The 22,542-nt window shown below is 39.1% G+C and overlaps 1 protein-coding gene across 4 annotated transcripts in view; it reads right to left on the minus strand.

Moving 5' to 3' along the window:
* Positions 1-22,542, minus strand: part of CABCOCO1 (ciliary associated calcium binding coiled-coil 1) — a 263,070-nt gene that overhangs the window by 106,182 nt on the left and 134,346 nt on the right. Inside the window, exon 1 of one of the 4 annotated variants that reach the window (XM_068689323.1) lies at positions 21,592-21,683. The exons of 1 other annotated variant lie outside the window; for it this stretch is intronic. The gene's annotated coding sequence lies outside the window, so the exon portion shown is untranslated. Of the gene's footprint in view, positions 1-1,852; positions 1,988-21,591; positions 21,684-22,542 lie in introns of those variants that run through there. 2 more of the 4 variants (XM_068689325.1, XM_068689324.1) reach the window with 2 other exon arrangements.

Here is a 22,542-nt window from a genome sequence, read left to right on the forward strand (position 1 = left end):
CTCTGGAATGACTTCAGGCTTGGTGAGAATACTTGGGCTTATTAACCCTTTGCCTACAATGCCTGTACAATACAGAAGGAGGTACTCATCTAGCTGCAGCCTTGATTCCCTGCCTAGAAGAACAATTCTACATCCAGGGGGTAGCTTTGCATTCCAGCACCAAGATTATTTGTACACTGTATATTATTCCAAACACCTCATATGATAACATTAAAAGAAATAAATGGGGTTGTAGAGCACCTGTACTATTCTACTTCTCACTCAGGATCTGCAAACACAGCCAAAGCCGCCTGCCAATTCTTCCACACTGCTATGTTTTCTTCACTGTTTGCTTTATGTAGGTATTACTGCAGACTCCATCAGCAAAAATTCAAACCCAGGTACAGGAGAGCATAAGCTTGCTGCTGTAAATGCCCCTGCAAACAACTTTGTTGCATATAATCACAACGTCCACTGAAGTCTGTGTCTGATGTCTCATCTTCATCCGCAGATCTCGTGTCATAATTTCACTGAATATTCAAAGCTGAACCTACTAGCACCTCAAGACAGACGAGCAACATTTGAGCTTCTCTGGAGTCAAGAAAAAAAAAAAGTCCAATATACAAACAGGTTGGTTAAGGCAGAATGATCTTAAAAATGAAAATAAGGACATTAATTACCAAATCTTAATTCTGCCTCCCACTATTTTTGTGGTTTTGGTCAAGCCAAAATTCATTTCCTGGGAGGTATTTACTGGATTTAGTAATCTCTACTCTGTTGGAAGCCTGCAAAAATTAAGATTTAGCTGACATTCACTCATCACTAATGAGGATTTCCTGGATATCTTACACAAAAAATATGGAAAAATAATGCATCCTGTCCTTAGGAATAGGCTCTGGGGATTTGTCCCTTTGCATCTCCCCCCTCACTTTGGTAGGCAGGAAATGCCTTTCTTTCATTAGACCGGGTTGCCCAGGGAAGTGGTGGAGTAACCATCCCTGATGGGTGTTTAAAGAAAGGGTAGATGCGGTACTTAGGGACATGGTTCAATGGGTAATATTGGTGGTAGGTGGAGAGTTGGACTAGATTACTTTAGAGTTTTTTTCTAACCGTAATGATTCTATGATTCTTCTGCCACATCTATTTAGAAAGGTTTGGCAAATGATGAGCATGCACCATCTTGCATTTACATCAATGTGGCAGAATCATATTGACTTGTTAGTCCATGACACTTGTGGGTAGTCACTCCACCATTGATTACTCTATCTTATTTGATCATTTTGAACTTAACAAACTGGCTGACAACATCTTGACACCAGATATTTCTAAAGCCTCATTCATTTTATGTACATAAAAGTAATATGAGCCCATAAGTAATATCTGAATATTGGAGATAGTTTGTTAATGGTAATCTATCACATTTCAAATTCTTCAGCAACAGGCAGAGTAGCTCTTAAAAGATACAATAATTATAAGGCTAAGTAATTCCTTTATATTTCTTTTAATAACATATATTTTAAAGTGCCCTCTGGGAGCAAAAAGATGTTTGCAGAGATAAAGCTGTAGGGAGTAATACATTCATGCCAACACGTGTAGCTGAACCACCAATTTTGCTTTATTAATTTAGTTGCTGGATTTGTTCCTGATATCTACAGCTGTATTATCCCCTCATAGAGGTGGATGAGTGGGTGGAATGAGGTTGATTACAATTGATTTACTAACCAGAAAGTAATTTTTTCCATTGTTTGTTCAGCACATTACTAAACATGTGGCTTAATTACAGTTGCCTTGTGTTCTTTTCAGTCTGGTATTGCTTATTTTACTGAGACACTGATTTATGCAAAATATTAATTGAAATAGAAAACAGACTTACTGTGAGAGCTGACATCCATGAAAACATTAGTTACTCATATTTTGCACCAAGTATATTGGACTTCTCTGGGGAATCAGTGTTTACAGCTGAATTTGGAACAGCATGGGCTCCCTCCTCCCAGAAACAGTGGTAGTGCATGCACGGCATCCTGGAGAGCAGGTCAGATGCACATTTCTTTTCCTAACAGCTGCAAAAGGAAATCCTAAGATTTCTACATTCAAAGTCTCAGAAATATGCTGAGGTTGCTGTTCCATTTCAGTGTGATTGCAATGATTATATGCAACTGTCTGATTAAAAGTAATTCAAATTTATATAGCTATAAATAAGCTACTATGCTGTTGTAATGTGTTTCCAGGCCATTAAGTAATACAAGAAAGATTCATTGATTCTTCCAATAGGTTAGATTATCAAAAACAAAACAAAACAAAAAAATAAAAATCAAGCAACTATATGTTAGAGTTCTTGTTTCTTATTCAGAGTCAGTTCTTCAATTAGTCTCTTTGGAATGAATAATTCACTAAATAGAAAATAATGTTCTGTCATAGAACTAATAACTCAATATATCCAGGAGGTATGTTTTTATCTCATTTCCTATTCAGGATTTTAATGCAATCCATTGAATTTCACTGCCTCTTTTTCATAAACCAAATCTAATATACAATGAACTTTATAACCAGATAGTTGGAATGCAAAATTAAATGATTTTGCAGAGACGCACATAAAATCCTTCCAAATATTTTTTAGGAGAGAGTATGAGAATTTTGTAACATTCATTACCCATTAATAGGATTCAAAGATCCACTGTAAAATGATCCAAATATTTCCTGGGTAACAGCTTCTGCAGTTTAATATTTTAAGTTAAACACACACACACAGCTAATGCACATATCTCTACACTGCAGTAAGAGACAGTTGTAAAAACCAAGGTTATACAATGAGGGGAAAGCATGAGTGAGCCACAATATCAAGACCAGTAGAAATAGCAGAGAAAGAGAATAAGCTATGAGGGTTTGTATACCACCACCCTGTCAAGAGTAAGAAACATAAAGCAAATCCAAAAGTGAATTTAAAGTCTGGAATATGAGGAGGTGGGGTCTAGATATGCAATTTCCCAATGGTGTCATTTGGCAACCCAAATGTGTGCACACTGAGGTACAACCCTGCAGGGGTGTTGCTGCCTCCTGGATTCCCCTCTGCCTGGCCCAGGCTCCACTGAGAAACAGTTTTAAACACAGAGAGTAAGTCTGAAAAATCAACAGACTTCCTAATATGGAACAGAACACTAGACATTGTTCTGATACCATCAAGTGTGTTAAAATGGATGCATTACTTTTTTGTCTTAACCTCCACAGGTTTTCAAGGATTCAGAAACAAGAGGAAATACACCTAGACTCAAAGCAGAAAAAGAGGAGGGAGAAAACAGGGAGGAGAATTGCTCAGGATTCTGAAGTAACTTTTTTTACCTTTAGTAACAGAGAAGAACAAGATGATATCATACGGTTGTGGGACATTAACAGAAAAGAGGGAACGAAGAACATGGGAGAAAGGCAAGAGTGTCATGAAAGATATGGTTATCCTCTGCTCCAAAGTTAGCTAGAATAGAAAATAACCACGGTGAGTACAAGGTACAACAGAACATGGTTACTTTTAAATGGCAACCACTCTGCATACTGTTTTGCTTCTGCTTCCTTTCACTCCCCAGATATCATGGAAACAAACCAAAGACAATTGTTTCAAACCCTAAATGCTTTCAGTGGCAATTTCAGGAAGCGTAACATACCTGATCCCTTCACTAGCATCTGTAGATGGGCACCGTGCAGGCTGTAGTGTGAGGCAGGTTCCCAGTAGCACCAAAAAGAGCTTACCACTCAGTGCTGTACCCTGGGAAGGGAGGAAAAGAAGGGCATAGAGTTGCAGAGCTCCCCAAATGGAGTGAGTTCAGAACAGATGCCAGGCGCAGGGGGACAAGGCACCAGGTCTCCAAACAAGGCATCTTTTCCTCCCTGAGAAAATCCTAAGCCAAAGAGGTAAACCTGAGCAATTCCCGGTCAATATCAAATGAACTTAATGGACAACTAGCAGCACTGACAAGCAGGATCTGGTTTTGTAAACCTTCGACTAGAGACTACCCCATATCAATGTCTTGCATCCTCCAAAGGTTTGTAGCAGCCTATTAAATTTAGTCCCAGTGTGGTACACCCCGAAACCTTTTCCCCTCTTGGAATGAAATTGCAGCATGAGGTGAGATGTGACCCGGTGATACAACATGCATAATGACAATTTTACGGAATGCAATTACAGGAGAAAAAATCCAAATCCATCACAGTCACCCTCACATATTAGTTTGGAAACCTGAAACAAGAGGAGAAAGATAAGCTAACAGAGAAAGAAAAAGAAATAAACAACTCCAAAATGAATTGTTAATTCAAGATCGCAATATAATCTGTATAAAATATTTAAACTGTTTTCTATTTATTCCTGAACCTATAGTGATTAAAATGCAGCCATAATACATTGTGTTGTTCTTTTTTTAATCACAAATGCAATTTTAAGCAAGTAGACAAACTCTAGGAAATTAAAGTGAATATTTATGTCCATATAAACTTCTTAATGGCAACATTCTTGCTGTGAGCACAGCAGCTGAAGAGGGTGGATTAAATTATTTTGGCCAGATCCTGTTACTATTGTTTTCACTGGCAAAATTCCCGCTGACTTAATGGGAGCTGGATTAGATCCTGACTTGAATAAAGTCCAATTCTCAGATGCATATATAACATAATCACTGATATTTCATGCATATACTCTAGTTTTCATATCTGTTTTCCCTCACTGAGTTTTACTAATACCCCAAAAGCACTAATCAGGTGAATTACATGCCGGCGATAAAAAGTATACAATCCTGTGTTTCCAAAAACTGGGAAAAATGCTTGTGTTTTACTCATATTTGGATTCAGAACCCACAGCCTGAGTGATATCCAGTCTCTTGAGTACTGAGCTTCAAATCTTGGTACATTTAGTTCCTCCTCCTGCAGGCTTTGCAATGCATATGAACAACATTTATTTGAAAGGCTAGGGAATTACAATGCACTTGGCAGTCAGCAAATGCAGTTGGGATGACGTTCTCTATTTACAATTTCCATCATTCAGGAATATTTAGAGGGTCCTGAATAAGTTAGAAAGCTCCTATGCTTCATTCCTTCCATCTTGAATGATGATTTGGTACGGAAGAGAACAAGAGTACAAGACTATTCTCCTAGCATCCAGAAATGTTAAGAGGACACATTAATGTAAAAAGGACACTGCTTCATCAATGGCTTTACATTAGAAGTAATAATTCTGACATTGCCCTAGACAATGTGCTTTGATGGCTGGAGCATTTCAGGCAGATACTGCGTTACGTGGCTCTTCCTTCCGAAGGACAACCACTGATTGTCACTCTGGCAGTTCCAGTTCAGAGGGACCTTGACCTGGCACATACGTCTGAATTTGTTGTTCTCGGCAAACCACCCATAAACATCACTAAGTGTGTGCTCTGTTACAATTTGCATGTACCAGACATGAAGTCTGACCCCTAGTTATCTGACTTCAGATGTACACACATCTGAGGGTTGGACAAAGGCTTGTCATTCCTTAAGTACTCAGAGAGAAAAGCCCTGGCAGAAAGCTCAGTCAGAACAAAGTTCAAGCTGTCCTTTAAGTTATCTTTTTCCTATAAAAAGGCTAAAGTTTGGAGCTTGGGATGTTCTCAGGACAACCAGAACTAATGAAAATTAGCAAGCCTGTACTTCGTACGCTCCAAATCCAGCTCTGTTTTTGCAAACTCAGAGGGGAGTGGGTTTTCTGAACAAGTTCTCCAGCATTGCGAAGCTTCATCTGTGGTTACTTATAGCCCTCTTTGTTTCAGTTTGGGAAAGAAATGTTACTCTAAAATGACACTGTAATTTCCTATGCAGAAGCTGTTTCTCAGTATGACTCATCTATGTATTGTATTCCAAAATGTACGTATGAATCATAGATAACTGATAGAAGAATACAAATGAGTCTATTCAATTTTTTATTATTATTATTTTTTTGAAACAGAGCAACTCTTTTTCTTCCTGACTGCAAAACTTACTGGAAATAAATTGGATCAAATCCAATTGAGACATTTTTGTGTTATAGAAAGCCACAGGGTTTTTGTTGCTGTTGTTTGGCTATGGGGTGTGAACATGAGGGCAGCTGTTAGTTAAGCTCTTTTTTTTTTTCTTTTACTTTGCAGTAAGCTTACAGCTGAAGCTTTATGGCAAATGTCATTAATAGCAATATAATCAGCATTTTTGTTGTTTTAAATACAATAAAAAGCATAAAAAGTAGACGGTTGTTGCTTATTATTGGTGTCGGAGTGATGTGTTGTAGGTGAGAATTTAAAAACAGTAATTCCAGGGTTAATACCAGCATCTAATGAGCACACATTTGAAAAATTCACTCCAGACCCATTTTTAAAGAAAATAATCTGTTGTAGCAGTTAGCATAAGCTACGCAGAGTAGACAATAATATTAGCATAAGTAGGTGACCTTTACTTAACTCTACAGCATAAGGGAGTGATTTAATTACAATAGGGAAGTCACTTATAGTGGGGAACCTTCGAGAGGAAAAAAGCATAAGCACCAGCCACTTTCCTGAAACTGAGTGCAAGAAAGAGCCAGCCAACAATCAGATATTCTCTACCTGATCCTGTTGCTGATAGCATCCGGTGTCCCTCAAGGACACCAGTGTGTGGCTGGAAAGATTAAACTAGTTTATGAACTTCTCTTCTGGACTGTGCCACCTCTCCACCAGAACAAGGAAGATGTGCAATTCTGAAAATTGCATATATCTGTGATTGAAGTGTTTTGGTATCCGCATCCATTTAGTCTCTGCACTGTTATTTGGTCTTAAACTGTGACACATATTAGGACTGCTCTGAACTTAGGGAGTACAAGAACCAAACCTGTGGGTCTAATGAAAACTGACAGATTAACAACATCAGATACAGAAACAAAGACCTCCTGATTTACTGTGTTAAAATTTTACCATATTTTATCTTGTCTCAGAGTTTTTGTCCATTCCAGATAACCCAAAAGTATAACTTTCTTGACTTTTTTTCCTGTATAATATGGCTTTTTGTATTTTAAGACCATAAAATAGATTCAGAGAAAAAGAGACTATTATGCCTGGCATAATGACCAAAACTCAAAATACCTTTCCCTAGAGTCCCTGGGGCAACAGAACATTTATTCCTTTGATAAATTAAACTGACAATGTCAGCTTAATATTCTCCCATGAAGAAAGTAGGATAGCTTCTATTTAACTGTATTTTGGGATTCAGTAAACATCTACCTGTCCATACCTCTGCTTTCTGGACGCAAAACTGCTAGGTCTGATTCCTTACAAGTAGAGGTAGGTTATAAGGTAAGTGCCAAAGGAAGAAAACAGGAAAATGCAATGCTAGCTCTACTATTAACTTTATGCTTTTTGAGACATTATGTCCTGAAGTGAAAAATAAAATGTAAGCTTCACAAATCTCAAAATCTATAATTAAGAACAACACCTGACAAGATTATTTTTTCCAGCTGACAAATAGATGTCACTTTTAAAGAAATCTTCCACAGAGAGTGATAAAAACAAGCAAAGGGGCAAAAAATGCTCTGTCTTCATTGGTAGAAAACATGGAGGGGTTTTTGATAAGTACTTACAATGACTGCACTGTTGACTTGGCATATACATCAAAAGACTGACAGACTTGATTCATGTTTCTATGCAATACAAACAATGACATGGGAGCCAGATCTGAGCAGTTCTCAGCAAGTAAATGAAGGTAGCACAAACAGATCCTAAAGAACAAGCAGCGCACAGTTCTGTTAATAAAAAGAATAGCCAGCAAGACACACACATTATTATTTCATGTTTTACTCAGTTATGTATTTAATTAAAAAAAAAAAAAAATTTTTGCATTGGGTCAGGGAATTTTAGAGGGTAACTGGTACAGTTACCACACAAGATGATATCACAAAGCACTGGTTTCTTGTAGCTGAGGGGGGATTTCTGCAGTAACCAATACTGGTTTACACAGATGATCTGCCTTCTATTGCTGCAGAAGTGAAGATGCATTTACAAATGAATACGTAGTGACCCTGTGTATTTAAATGCAACAGAACTGGAACATGTCTTGCTCAATCAGCTATTAGCTGCAGTAGGTCTCCTTAGCCATTTTGCTTTGGGGAGTACTGTTCTAAATAATACAGCACTAGCACTTCTGGTTTTAAATACAATACTCTTTTCACTGGTACTGAGGCAAATGAATAGAAAATTACTAGCATCACAGCAAATCATGGTAGGTCAATACATAATGCTTTCATTTTCCAGATGTCTGAATTCAAATCATTTCCTCTAAAGATGTTCATATGTATTCTAAATTAATAATGCATTTTCTTGTTACATCTTATGAAAATTTATGTCAGTATATCATTCATACTGAAGTCAGAGGCAATACAGATTTAAAAACAAGAAATTGGAAAGCCTGGATATTTGGGAGGGGTAGCAGAGAGGCTCAATAAAAGGATAAACTAATAGTTTTTTATTCAAAATTCTTTACCTTGGTCACTTAAGCATGATTAGTTCTGTTTTCATCTCCATGATGTCTGATTTTAAATTGTTTAGGTAAACGGTTGTCCTCAGGTACTTGGGGGAAGGTGGGGAGAAAAGGGATTCATTTTTGAAACAGAAGATACTTATGAAATTAAATGCTCTGAATGTAGCACTGATTAGGAATATAAAATTCCAAGTTCCTTGAAGTTCAGCATATCTTAAAGTGGGCATTAAATCCATTTTTAAGGTGAAAAAAAGACAGAAATCAAAGGCTTATAAAACGTTCTTTGTAAGCTGTCCTTTCATCACAAAGGTGTGTTTTGACTGAAGATTGTAAGTGTCATGGGAAAGTTTCCCTTTACTAGACAATGCAGCCCAGAGCAGCATTAAAAAAAACGAGATTACATATTTTTAATCTGGGTTACTTTACATCATCATCATCATTTAAAGCCAAAATAATTTAGTTTAAAAATTTCTATTGAAATTAAACTTCTGTCCAGGGGCTTTCTGTTCCTTAAGGAAGTTCTGTGCCCATTTTCACTGCAAATTAGTTTAAACAAGTCCCTGATTTGTGTGCTCAGGCATTTAAATCTGTGAAGAACTCACTCAGATAGTCCAACCAGGAAAGAAAAGCAATAATCACATCTGGAGGCAAACAAAGCATAAATCACTGTGCTGGCAACCAGCCAAGACAGTAGGGGACAAGTGTAAAAATAATACTGAAATGGTAGTGCAATATTCTAACCACATGCTGTTAACAAGACAAAACAAGGTTGAACATTATTTCTATTGTCACAGATCATTGCATATTAGAAGGAAAGAAGAGTGGGGACTTACAAGCAGAGGGTCAAATTCAGTTGTGGAATGACAGGGAGCAAGTCCTTTTAGAGGCAATAGGGAAGCAGCACTTCTTTACATCAGAGCCATGCTTAACCCAGGTATTCCCACTGGGGAAGATTAAGTATTCAAAAGTTGATATTTCTGATGAGTGCTTTGATATTACCTTCCTGATTTAAAATACAACCACGCAAGTTCAAAGCAAATGAGGTCGGAATGGTAGAGGGCACTTGGAATGCTACGCACACCGGTGACAGTTTAGTTTGTCATCAAAAAGGAAATGTAACGGCATGAGATGAATGTCAAAACACTTCATTATGTAAAGATTTACATGATGCATAAAATTATTACCAAGTAATGTTTAAATATGAGCAAGACACTCCAGTCCAGCTCAAGGATCCATTATTTTAGACACTGCTTAGAAAAAAAGGAGTAGCCTTTGCCACAAAAGTAAGTTTCAAGGAATTAGACTTTTATTTAATGATCAGATCATTACACAAGTAAATTCCCCTATGATAACCCTGCAATCTGCAATATCGAATGCAATCTGCCATGATTTTCCCCACTCTAGAGAAATAACTAACTAAATAATTAAATAATTCTTGGAAGATGGTAAAGATTAAGATAAGAATCCCCGAGTTCAGAGAAGCAGAAAGGGTTTATTTACAGACAGCAATAAAAAACAAACGTAAGCGCCAAGCCTCTAGGTATGACTGGATCCAGCTATCACAAAATACACTTAAAATCAATAAGCATAAATGGATCCAAACTGGGAGGAAAATTTTTGTGCTATTGCCTCACCACCTAGATCCTCAGAACTACTTGGATGACGCTTGTTTCCTGGAAAGAAGCTTTTACTAGGGGGTTCATGGACCTTTTCATTATTTCTTAACATGGCCAATAATTTATTTGCAAATCATTCTGTCTGTAAAGCAAGGACGCACTACTATGCAATTGCTTTCAGTTTGGTGACCCCCTTGAGCTCAATGCCACACTTTGTGAACAATAGCACAAAATACAAAAAGCGAATAGATCTTTCTTTGCCTTAGCACAGAAAGGATGGGCTGATGCCAAAGGGCTAATGGTCAATGTAAAGCAGGTCCCCCTATGCTATAAATCCCATAAAACTAGTTTCTGTAGAAGGAAACCACTGTAGAACACACTCTTGGGAAAAGGTCTGAGAGGAAGAGATAGAAGATTCAGAAACAAGCCAGAAAGCCAGGGAAAAAAAAGCTTAAGTTTGATGAAACAGGATGAAAGCCCGATTGATGAGACACATTACTTCTATTCCTGTCAGCTTGAAGAATTTTTTTCAAGCACAAAGTACATACAGTGGGTAAAGGAAGCATGCAGTTAACTGCCTGATGAGAAAGGGAGGCAGAGCATTCATCCTTTCTTCTCTTAGCCAATAGTTAGCTGTGGTGAGACTTGTTTAATCTCGTGTTTTCTCTGAGAACAGATAAAATTGAATGGAATTATCTTCAGTCCCGCTACCCTGCCCTGATAGGGCAGCACAAATAAGGTACCATCACTGCTCTGGGCAGTGAACTTTCAGTGCTTGTGCTGGAGGGCTGGTCTCTCTCATGTCCTTATATTTTTCCATTGAGTAGCAGAGAAGACACTGAATGCATTGCTCTGAACTGGTGTGCGTGTGCAGGTTCCTGATTTCAGCTTTACGAATACAAGACACTTGTGTGAAGTAGACAATGCAAATTCTCAAAATACCAACCTTTCCCCAACACTCTTCCTCCTGCCCTCTCTCTGGCTTGTGAGAGAGTACTATGAGCTTATGCTTTTTCATGTCACATAGAAACGAAACAGTGTTAAAACAATTTCATTACCAACAGCCTCTTAAACAATTATTTCAAAAATCCATTTTAATTTTCCAATAATCCACCCCTTCCTACTTCTGTAATACCTCCCTTTCCCTACCACAGCTTTGTAAGTCTGCACATATTTACTTCCATTTTTTGTCTTGCAGCCAGTGTTTGTCCATGAAGTACAGGACAGAAGATTATTCACCAGAACAGAGCAGCCCCACTTGCTTTAGAGCAAATTAAAAAAGATGTTAAGAAATTGCTCTCCCTTAACACATGGTCGCAGTTTAGAGTGAAAACAAAACTGCCCATCAAGCAAAGAACTTTTCAGAAAAATGTAACAGGGACGGCTGACCAGAAAGCCCATTTTCCTGTTCGTAGGACTTACTCTAAGTCAGCTGGACATGCCTCATATACACATGAGAAGTTCGTCATACTGGGGGAAGCTCAGCAAAGTCGAAACTCACATCAGCTTTATAACCACCAACAGCAGCAGGAAGCTGGCACGTCTGTTTTTTCATGCAAGCTGCACACCAGGAACCTGCTGGCTCTGCCATGAGCCTGTGTGCCACCAGCCTGGAGGTATGAGCGTGTTGGGCTGCAGATTGTGGAGAGCACTCCAGAGCTGGGTATGCCCCAAAGCCAGGCAATCCTGGTTTGGGCAACACCCACCCCCATCAATGGGAACCATCGCTGAGGAACCTTCAAGAAGATGAGCACAGCAGGCTTAAGTCATCTTCCTTCTGCCTCATCTTACCCCCATATATCACTGGGAATAAGTAAGTACCAGCTTTCTCTCACCAAGATGATGTACAACAGGAGGAATCCATACCTAACCTTCCCTCTGCTTTATATCTCTGGTATTTCACCTGGTGGAATAATCTGACCATGCTACCAATATTTGAGTACACTCATCAATCATAAAAAACAATCCAAGGTTACAAGCTCAACTATACATGACAATAATGCCAAACTAATTAGATTCCTGATAGAAGTTTGTCATATTCTATCCCTTTACTTTCAATACCCGATCCTGATCTTATGCCAGTTTTACACTGGCACTAGTTTGACTCCAGTGGAGCTAATACTGATTTGTAGCAGCAGGCAATCAGAATAAGACTCTTATTTCTCCTTGGCAATACATCCCCAGGGAAAGCTTGTCCATCTCCAACAGCTGTTGCTTTGCTACATCTGTCTAACTTTCCTTTTTTATGTCCATTTTTCAAGTGTTTTTTTCTTTTTTTTTTTTTTAATGTCAATCAGCGTGAGATAACATCATTCAGTTTTCCCTCTTGCAATCAAGTTTTAGCAATCACAGCCAGATGTTGTTTTCATTACAACCCCAACCCCTTTTCAATAAAGTTTCAATGTTTAACTATCAAAAGCGCTCTTTACTTTCCTTTCAATTGCCAGATCTTAATGCTTTCATAGTCTGTTTCACCCTGACATCCTGTCCATCCACAAATATGGCACGTTTGATCACCCCTGAATGTTTGCCTTTGTGTTCTTTTCACTTTCTTTTCTGTTTCTTCTGCACAGTGTACTTTATCCTCAAACCAGGTCAGTCCAAAATACTACAATGCATTTTTCTGTCTAAAGATATTTAGAGATCGTTAGGCGCCAGGTGGGGGAGGGCAGATAGAAGCAGATGAAAATTTATCGATTTCAGGATCTGAACTTTAAAGAACTGCTTGATCCTTTTCTTTCAAAATCCTGCACATATTGAGGAAAGATATAGTTGATATATTCAGTATTATACTCTATGTCTATAGGGATAAATTCCTTCACAACTGAACCTGCATTTGATTTTATGTTATGAAATACAGACAGTTCTGCATCTAAGGAAATGTTTCTAAAAGGGATGTAAAAGAAAACATTCTAAAAACAAAAGCACCACCTCGCATTGTACATTGCTCAGGGGCTTTTTGTGGCTACACAGTTGTGCTAATGAGTATATAATCTCACTCGTGGAGAGAAAGTAAGAACAGAAGGTCAAATTCCTCTCTGCAGAATGGGGGGGGGGGGGGGGGGGGGTGTCACACACATGCCCAAGATGCAATGAGTTCAAGTAAGCCTAGAGCAGGCATGGGGAACAAGCAAGCAGAATAAAATGTATCTGAATGATTGCATGAACTACGTAATCATTTCTGTCTTGAGTACAGGCCAGGTTTGCTCTCACCAGTTCTAAAGCAAAGAAAGAGGAGGTCAGGGCCAAGTCTTCATTGCTGTTTATTTGCCATCTCATAGCAGCTGAACGATGACTACACTTCTCTGAAGGAGCTGCCTGGCTGTTAGAAGTGTAGGTTAGTGTAATGGGTGTCAGATATAAGAAACATGTTTCAGAACTAATCCTGTATTCAATTTGATTACAAGATTAATTCCCAAATGGTGCTATATACAAGCAGAGCTTCCTCATATAATGTTTCCTCTCTGCAGAATACAGGTATTCTTAGTTAAGCTTCAATCTTGCAATCCAATCCAAAAAGCTGTTCTTATGTTCAAGAGGATAGGCACCTAGTTCCAGTGAATTAACAATATAGGCTACATCCTTACAGATAAGCTTGCAGGACAACTTATTCTGAAGGAAATTCATATTCCTTTGAAATAAACTTGAAAATGATTGATAATTAAACTGTAATCAGCACTGGGTTTACTCTGCAGAGGTATGAAGAATCCAGCATACAAAATCACTGTGACAATGAAGGGATTTGTCATCAAGCACCTCGTCATTACCTGCATTGTGCCAACTATTGAAAGGAACGGAGAGTGCCATAACAGCTGCTAAACAAAGAGCAGGCTATCGTAGGATTACATGGTTTGTATCAAAGATTCTTTCTAATCTTTCAGTGAAGAAAGAAAACACAAGTTGTTAAATTAAAATACAAATCGTGAGTACATCAGTGAACATGACTGAATAGCTAAGTAAATTACTCAACTCTCCTTTCAAAATTATATTTCCATTTCACCTTCTGCAGTTTCTTTGCTAGGAACGATGACATTTAACAGGATTCTTTAGATCACTTCTGTAATTCAGCATCCTAATTACAGTCAGCTATGTACTTTACCAGTAGCTTGATAAAATTGATGCAATTTTTCTTTTTGTTAACAAAGGAAGCAAATACTTAAGCCACAGTTACAGACAGGTTGGAAAACAGAGTTGCATTATGCTTAGGAACTGTTAAAAAGAGAAAAGAAATGTTGAAGGGAGTCTTAAGGAAATTGAGTATTTGTTGTTAGCATGACTAAAACAAATGTATAATCCATTTACAATAGATTCATGTATATATGCGTATTTTAGATACCAGTTAAAAAACCCAAAGTGCCTAATTACAACTATTTAGTGCTGAGTACTCAGACTTTTATCCAGAAAAGACGTAATACAAAAACTCAAGCTGTGTGGTCAAATGCTTTCAGCCCACTGGCCTTAAGGAGAAGCTCTAGCTGGCATTCCACCTCTCGTGGTGGATTGTGTAGACTGGTGACACAAAGGCTGTCGGCCAAATCCATTGCTTTGAAAGATAAGAGGAGCTCAATAACCCTTTCGATTGGATGCAGAACACATTCCACGCACATGGTCCTATTTCTGCAGATGTGTCCTTGGGTGCAATGCCTCCATCAGCATTTTGGCTAAGAGCAACAGGGACATATACCAGCGCTCCCACCTGGGTTTTTTGCATTTCCACCCAGCTGGACCAAGACACCACGTTCCCTGGTGTTTGCTGAGCAGCCAGGGTAAAGCTCCTTCACAGACCAGAGAAGGAAGGACTGGATTCTCAGCTGCCTCTCAGGTAGCTGAGGAACGCAAGCAAGGCACTTTGTTTCCCTTCTCTCCACCTTCCCCACCTTTTCAGCACGGTTGAAAACCTTCTCACCTCAGGGTGATTTGGTGGAAATAAAGACCATTTATGCTTATGAAGCATTCTGTCACCGCAGCAGTGATGACCATATGTTAGATAAGCAGCTTTCTGTGAGAAAGTGTTTTTTAAACTTGTGGAGTCCAAACAAGCACTGAGCTTGGAATAAAGAAACGGGATAAGATAATTTTTCCACTATCACATTTGAGTGTTACAGTAGGGAAAAAAATAATAAAAAGAAAACTCTCAACTAACATATCTGGCAAATACATATATTCTTGAATTATCTGAATAAACATTTTCCATTCCATTATTTGCTTTCCCTTTTAAGGTCCAAGCTTGCAAATGTTTCTCAACCATAGCTAGCTCTACAGGCTAATCATGATTTGTTAGGGAAAAGCTTTCAGGTCCTGGGCACTACGGTCATATGAAGGAAGAAGAAAAGTGCAGTACATGAATAAGTTGTCAAGATAAGGAATAGAGCATGTCTTATATTCCATTCCAGCTTGCACTGGAAGCTATTCACTTAAGGAAGACCAGGTCAAGACAGATACATAAAATGACAGATATTTAGACAGATATTTAAAAATGGTATTAATCTCTAATGCAGAAAGATGATCCTAAGGTGGAAATGAAGGAAATTACAAGCGGTGTTTTTCCCTCCCTCTCATTTCTATATTATGTTATTTGGATTGATTAGTGAGAACTAACATCAATTTCATTCATGAATCCAAAGATGTCCAGAACTGTCACAAGTTCACCTGAAGTTCATGTCCCTGAGCAATATATCAGGTACTTTTATTTCTGATGACATTTACGCTGCAGCCAGAAAAGTCCTATTGGACAAACAACTGAGGAGGGTCAGGAGGCTAAATTATCCCCACGAAGTGCAGAAATAATTTATGCTAAATAAATTAGCTCAGGCTCTATGAAATTTAATGTAGAATGGTCTTTTTTTGGCTAAATTTCTCCCCTTCTGGAGACTAGCCATCACAACAGCAAACAAAATGAAATCTAGATTTGGTGTGGGTTTTGTTTTTTTTCAGTAGTGTTTTTGTTGTTGTTTGAGTGTGGCAAATGATCTGGCTGCTGCAACCTGCCTATGTTTCTGTTCTGGGGCAGTTTGCACCACATACGCGGGGTACAAACCTTGACCAAGGTGACAGCAGTGCTGCTGGGGTAGTAAACCTCCATAAGCAGAGAATGGTGCGAGGTGCTGAAACACTGCCTGTGCTCATCCACCACAGCATAGCTCCCTCCCCAGCCCACCCATCTGAAGGTGGTGCCTGGAATACAGCACTGGGATTCAGCCTGACCCTCCACTGCTAAAAACAAGGAGAGGAGTGAGCTGTTGCATGCTACCCAGCAACAGCGCTCTTGCTTCCCCCACTTCGCTCCCTTGCAAGCATGCTGCAGCAAGTAACTGCAAGTAGAAAGAGATTCTCAAAGAGGTTTTGCCTCCTCCATCCTATCCAGAAGCCTAAGTGTAAGGTGAGGCAGCAGGGATTCAGATACCATACAGCTTTTTAGGATGAAAACCTTTGGAGACTGCTGCTGTAGTTCTGTAGTTTCTCTAGAGCTCTACTCCTCTTCCTACAGAGAGAAGATAAATAAATATGAGCTCATTTCCTATTGAAGCACACAGAATATAAAAATAAGTACTGCCATATATGGGGTGGATTTCATTTCCTGTAACAGCATCCAAACACCCTTAGCAATGTTTACTTCGCTACACTGACTCAATTTTATTCTTGGGTAATGGAGTCAGGTCATCAATTTTACAGCATATTTTCTCAATGAGCTGTCATATATATGCCAAGATATTTCAGGTGGTGTTACTGAGATATTTGCTGTCCTGACTAAGCTGCAATGTGTGAAACATAGGCTTAGGATAACTAGTTCAACATGGTGCTCCTACCCAAACATAGAATACATTGAGCTGAATGTGGTAGGGCATTTGCTTAAATATCACATTCCCATGAGCTGCTTTACCTGCAGCTGATAATCTTGAAACAAAGATAATTACAGTAACTCAAGCTTAAATTCTCACCCTGCACACCCCTACCCAAATTTTAATCCACACATTTGCCAGCACTTGATATATCTCAGCTTGTTTTGCTGTCCAGAGGGCTCTGCCTGGCTTCCCACGGGTGCCCCAACCCTCCTCTGCTCCCTTCCAAAGGTGCAGGACTGAACCGGCCCCACAGAGTTGGTAGGGAAAGGACCTGCTGCTTGTGTGATAAGGATCATAGAAAGCTTTGGGTTGGAAGGGACCTTAAAGGTCCTCTGGTTCCAGCCCCCCTGCCATGGGCAGAGGCACCTCCCAGTGGACCAGGTAAGGGCTGCACGAGAAACAGGTTGCTTGGTATCTTCCCCCCTGCTCTGTCCTAGCTCCTGTAATAGACCAAAGGTGAGGGGGCGAGGGGAGGCTTTTGCTGGACCGTGAGCTGAAATGGCAGACCACAGACCTGTACTGCTGCTGCTCCCATCTTCTGTAACCATACAGCTACACCTGCCCTGCCTCCACAAAAAACAAGGAATGTAAAGGAGGGGGGTTGGCCCTAAGCTATTACTTTGCTCTAATTCTTCTTCTAAAGAAAATTCACTTCAACGGTTTGATTTTTTTTTTTAAAGAATAGATTATATTAGCTGCCTTTTGCAGATAAGAGTTTTGAGGTATAAATCTGTTTTCATTCCAACAGCTTGATTAAAGGTTTCAAGGTACTAATTTTGGTCATTTTAACTTCTTTTCTATGGACATTGATAAAGGTGAGACTAAAGAGAAAAAAAGGATTGAATTCTACTTTTCTGTGGTAAAATACAATTTCAGTCTCAAAAAAAAAGTTGGGATAGTAGCACACTAGGCAATCCACATTTATTCTGTTTGAGGGTGGAAGCACAGCCTCAGCATGGAAAAGTAAGGGTCAGCTGAAACCACTGGAAGGGCTCTGGTTCACATCAGGGATGACCAGGGATTGGTGAACCTTTCTGGAAGTTTTTGGCAGACCTCAGCTGTTGGTAGGACAAAAACACCGGAGCTATCATTCCATGGGGATAAATCCAGCACCTTTCTGGGGCAGGGAGAGGAAATCTCTGATCACTGGGTCAGGAGCAATGCGCAGAGACAGCTTGGTGTGTTCACCCCATTACCTGCATGGAAGCAAAGGACATCTCAAGGTGTGCAAAACATTGGCCATTCCTGCCTTAACCCTATTGTTTCACATGTGCGTTACTGTCCAATTCCATTCACAGGCTTAAGGGTTGGGTTTCACCTCCCAGTTTCATCTTACACAGCTGCCTTGATTTCTGTGGTGTTAGACTTAACTCCTGATAAGAATCACTTCGATTTTGTATCTAGGTGTGAGCATGAAACAGCCTTGTTTTTCTTTTTTTTATTAAAGTGAAGTCTGCTTTCCCACCCCCACATAAAGCACACATCTTAGCAAAAGTTGGTATAGAGGAAAAGAAGCACAGTGGAATGAAATTCATTTTAAAAAGTGTCTCCTGGAAACAGTTTGCTTAAAGTAAAATAAATTGATCTTTTTAAAATGTTATTTCACAGCTTGCCAATAACATCAAATATAACATGGTGCCCCCTACTAGCGTTGCAGCAGGGCATACTAGTTGTCTTTAAGAAGTCAATAACAACAGCTACTACTAAGTTCTAATACAAATGGGCTTTTCCTTTCATGGGTGGCAATGTTTGCTCCTTGCAATGAAAACCAGCTAATCGCTTACGTTTTATTACAAGTAGATATATAATTCCTCTGCCCCTAAATGAAAATTTACCCCAACTTCAAAATTAATACATTTTTTAAATTCCATACAAATGTTTTTCAGACCTGATAGTTCAAAGAAATTGTTTCTTGAGAAATTTAAGTGCCACTGCTACACAAAACAAAAATAACTTCAGAGGTATTTGAGATGTTCTGAGATGCCTATTGTGTATAATTTCTTCCACAACTTCTGTAAGTAGTTTTCTTTAACTCTTGGCTCTTACTTGATGACTGAGAAGGGTTCAAAAGGTGTCATTTCCTTCTGCAGCAAACAAACAAGCTGGCTGTCTTAATGGATGGCAAGGTGCCCACTGCAAATTCATATCCACCATTGCACAGAGGAAACTAGAGTACCTGCATTTAACCTGAAAATCCTCTTTAATCACTGCCACTCAAATAGTACCCAAAAAGGTGTCCCTTCATCTGGGAAATGAGAAACACATGCAAATAAGTTTTTTGGCTCAGCTGCTGTGATTCACTATTCCCACATACCACAGCCATGATTCCTTTGGAGCAGAGCATCTCCTGCATAAACATGCAACTTCTCTCTTTCAGAAAGCAGTCTCAGTTCTGCAGTAACAACTACAGTCCATGTGGCTGCTGAGGACTACCACTTCTTATCACTTTTGAAATGCAAACTTAAGGCAAATAATAAGGATGGAAGCAAAAGGAAAAATAAAAACAAAAAATAAATGAGCTGAACAGGAGAAATGAAATCAGTTTGGGGAATGTTTGTATTTAAGATAGTATGGGACACATCAAACATTTTCTTTCTCTCTTGCATACTTGTACATTCTATATTATTTGCATGATATTGAAACTAAGCCTTTCATTATACTCGGACTTTGCTGCTGTCCCTATCAGCTATACTACTGTCAGTTTCAAGCATGTAACTTTTTTATTTTATTTTTTTACTAAAGGCTTTTTTTTTTTTCTCCCAATTCACAATAAGAGACGTGAGATTTTATGCCAGCAGGGAAAGCAGAACCCCCCAGAGCAGAAGGAAGAGGCTACAGGTATTAGCCAAAGACGCCACCTTCAGCTTGAGGAAGTGCAGCTGTTCTCTACCAGTGAAATGTCCAACTTCCTTCTGTTAGTGTAACGGTGTATTTAATTATTTAATGTTCAGCTGAATCTTTAAATTGGCTTTGCAATAAGCAGCCCTCATTTACATTTTTATGATAGAAAAGCTATATTATCATCAGAAGGTTTTGATTTTTATCGTGGTAACTTCATAAGGTGCTTTTTTTTTTTTCTTTTTTTTTTTTTAAATGTTCTGCACATTTATTATTTTCAATACTTTCATTGCTAAAATTTTCCTGGATGTTCAGGTTTAAATAATCAAATAATCATCTTATAACCTAAGCCTTAGCATCTATTTAGTTGATTGCTTCCCCTTATGTTGTGCCCTGTTTCCAAACTATGTTCAGACAAGGCCTTCATGTTTCAATTTAGGACACTAATTCTTGTCTTTTTTTTAAAAAAAAAAAAAAACAAAGTTAAGACTTCACTTTTTCCTGTACTTTGTTTTAAATAACAGAAGTCCATAAAAGTATACCCTAGAGACACGGCATAGTACTCTGACAATCAGGTTATTTCCTGACCTCTTTTTTGAACCCCATACCACAGAAAATAAAAAGCTCAGTCCCCAAACCTACTCACATTCCCCAAATTCTCCTTAAGGACAAGGGACTGCAGAACCTTCATTACCTTCCTCACTTTTCCTTTAGAAAGGCTGTCCCATTTTTTTTCCTTGTTTAGGTTTTCCCCAGCTGTCTCTGGAAGGAGACTATTCTCAGGACACAGCCAGCCACCGGGCAGCAGGGACGTGCCAGGACAGCACTCATGTGCTGCTGGCCTGCTCACAGGACACCTTCCCCGTGCAGCAGCGCAGCGCTGGGGCAGGCAGCTGGGCAAACACAGCAGGGCACAGCTAGAGGACAAGGGCAGTTGTGAGGCTTGGAGCAGCATCCCGCTGAGGTGGCAGGAGTAGGGATCACTGCCCAGGTACACTGCAGGCTGGTGCTTTGCCTGTGTGGAATCAGCATCTCCTCTCTCATCGCTCCCCTCTCAGCACCATACTGCTGGGACTAACCCCATTGGTTTGACTTGTACAGCTCACCTATGAGGTGTGCCTTTCAACAGTTCAAACCAGTGTTTTTAGTGAAGACCTCAAGAACTGCTACCACCAAAGACCCACCAAAAATACTTCTGATCTGCACAAAGATGCCTTCCCCGTGCCATTCTTTTTCCCTGCTTCTCCACAAGCCTCCCATGATGTTGCTTTTCTCATTAACACAGCACTTTTTTTTTTTTTTTTTTTTTTTTCGCAGCTTGGAGTTCATCTAGAAGTCTGCTGAAGGATATTCATCCACTGATGTTCTCCAAGAAAACTGACAGCATTTTTACTCCCATCAGAACTGGCCACTTAGTTGATTATGCTACATAATGAGTGATAGACTGAGCCACATGCTGTAACTCGAATTCCCCAGTGACTCAACATCAAGTCCTTCAGTCTCTTTTCAAAGCTTATAGAAAAAACAACCCTAAAAGCTCCACTCCATCAAGGGTCCCTTTAGGCCAAGATGAAAAGCAGATTCACATTTATCAATCCTTGAACAAGAAAACTATCAATCACTGAAAATGCTTAATGCAAAACAGTGAAGAATGTTTGCTGAAGGCAAACAGTACTGAGCAGAGTAACTCAAGAATACAAAGTAAAGTCAAATACTGATCGTCTCTGCAGATATGCACAACCTATACATGACACAAAGACACACTGCCCTTTGCCTAAACAAATCAAGATCTATAAATCATGCTGACGCTCACCGCAGTTTAACTCTCTCACCTGAGAAATTAGTGTTCTGGCTGCTTATGACTTGCAGAGGTACAGCAGGGTAGTTTGCCCTTGTGAAATTTAAACGTTTCCAGGATATTTTTAGAAGACTGGTAAGATCAGCAAGCCTTACCATGTTGCTGTAAGTAAGGAGTGATGACATATTGTTGCATGGTATGCAGTGTAATTGCTATTGCTGGAACAGAGAACTTGTGATTTTTGCCTTGCACGCCAGCAAAGGCAGAACTAAGACCGCCTGTTTACACACAGCAACATATTTCTCTAGAAGAGTTTGCCATATTAAGTCTCACTAGCCAATTTTAATGAGATCAATTTGTACTGAAAAATGAACTAACAATACAAGGCAATTACTTCCCACTATGTGTGTGCAAGTGAAACAACTTTAAGGAAGGGAACAGAGTCAGTCATCTCTAACAAGGCTGTGCACAAAATGTAATCTCATTTGTTCTGGTGGGTTCCCAAGGTGTCTATTATAATGATAATTTTGGAGTATTTCAGTTATTGCCTACATTCAGAGAAACTAGCCTTGTATTGACTATTCTGATTTCTCAGAACAGGAAACCCAACATAGTGCTAACATTAATGTAGTTTATGCTAATTGTCTGCAGACCTTCACTTGGAATTACATTCTCCACTTTCTGCAGTATCATGAAAATCTTTGAAATGCATCCTAACTACAAAGCTATTTTAAAGAGCCCTTCTAATTCCCACAAGACATGGTGATACCAAGCAAGTGACGACTCCAAGAGATATTTCATGAAAAGTAAGTATTTGACAATTAAATTATCATAGGGAATACATCAGAAAGGGTACTATTGTGAAACCAATTTAATCGGTCTCAAGAAACCCCACTGGGGTAACTGACTCATTTCAAGATTGGTGTGTTGTAATTCACTGACCTCAGTACCTAAGAAGGTATATCCAAACTTTGCTTGTAGCTCT

This window comes from Anas acuta, chromosome 7 (assembly GCF_963932015.1).
Source record: "Anas acuta chromosome 7, bAnaAcu1.1, whole genome shotgun sequence".
In the NCBI taxonomy this organism is placed as follows: domain Eukaryota; kingdom Metazoa; phylum Chordata; class Aves; order Anseriformes; family Anatidae; genus Anas; species Anas acuta.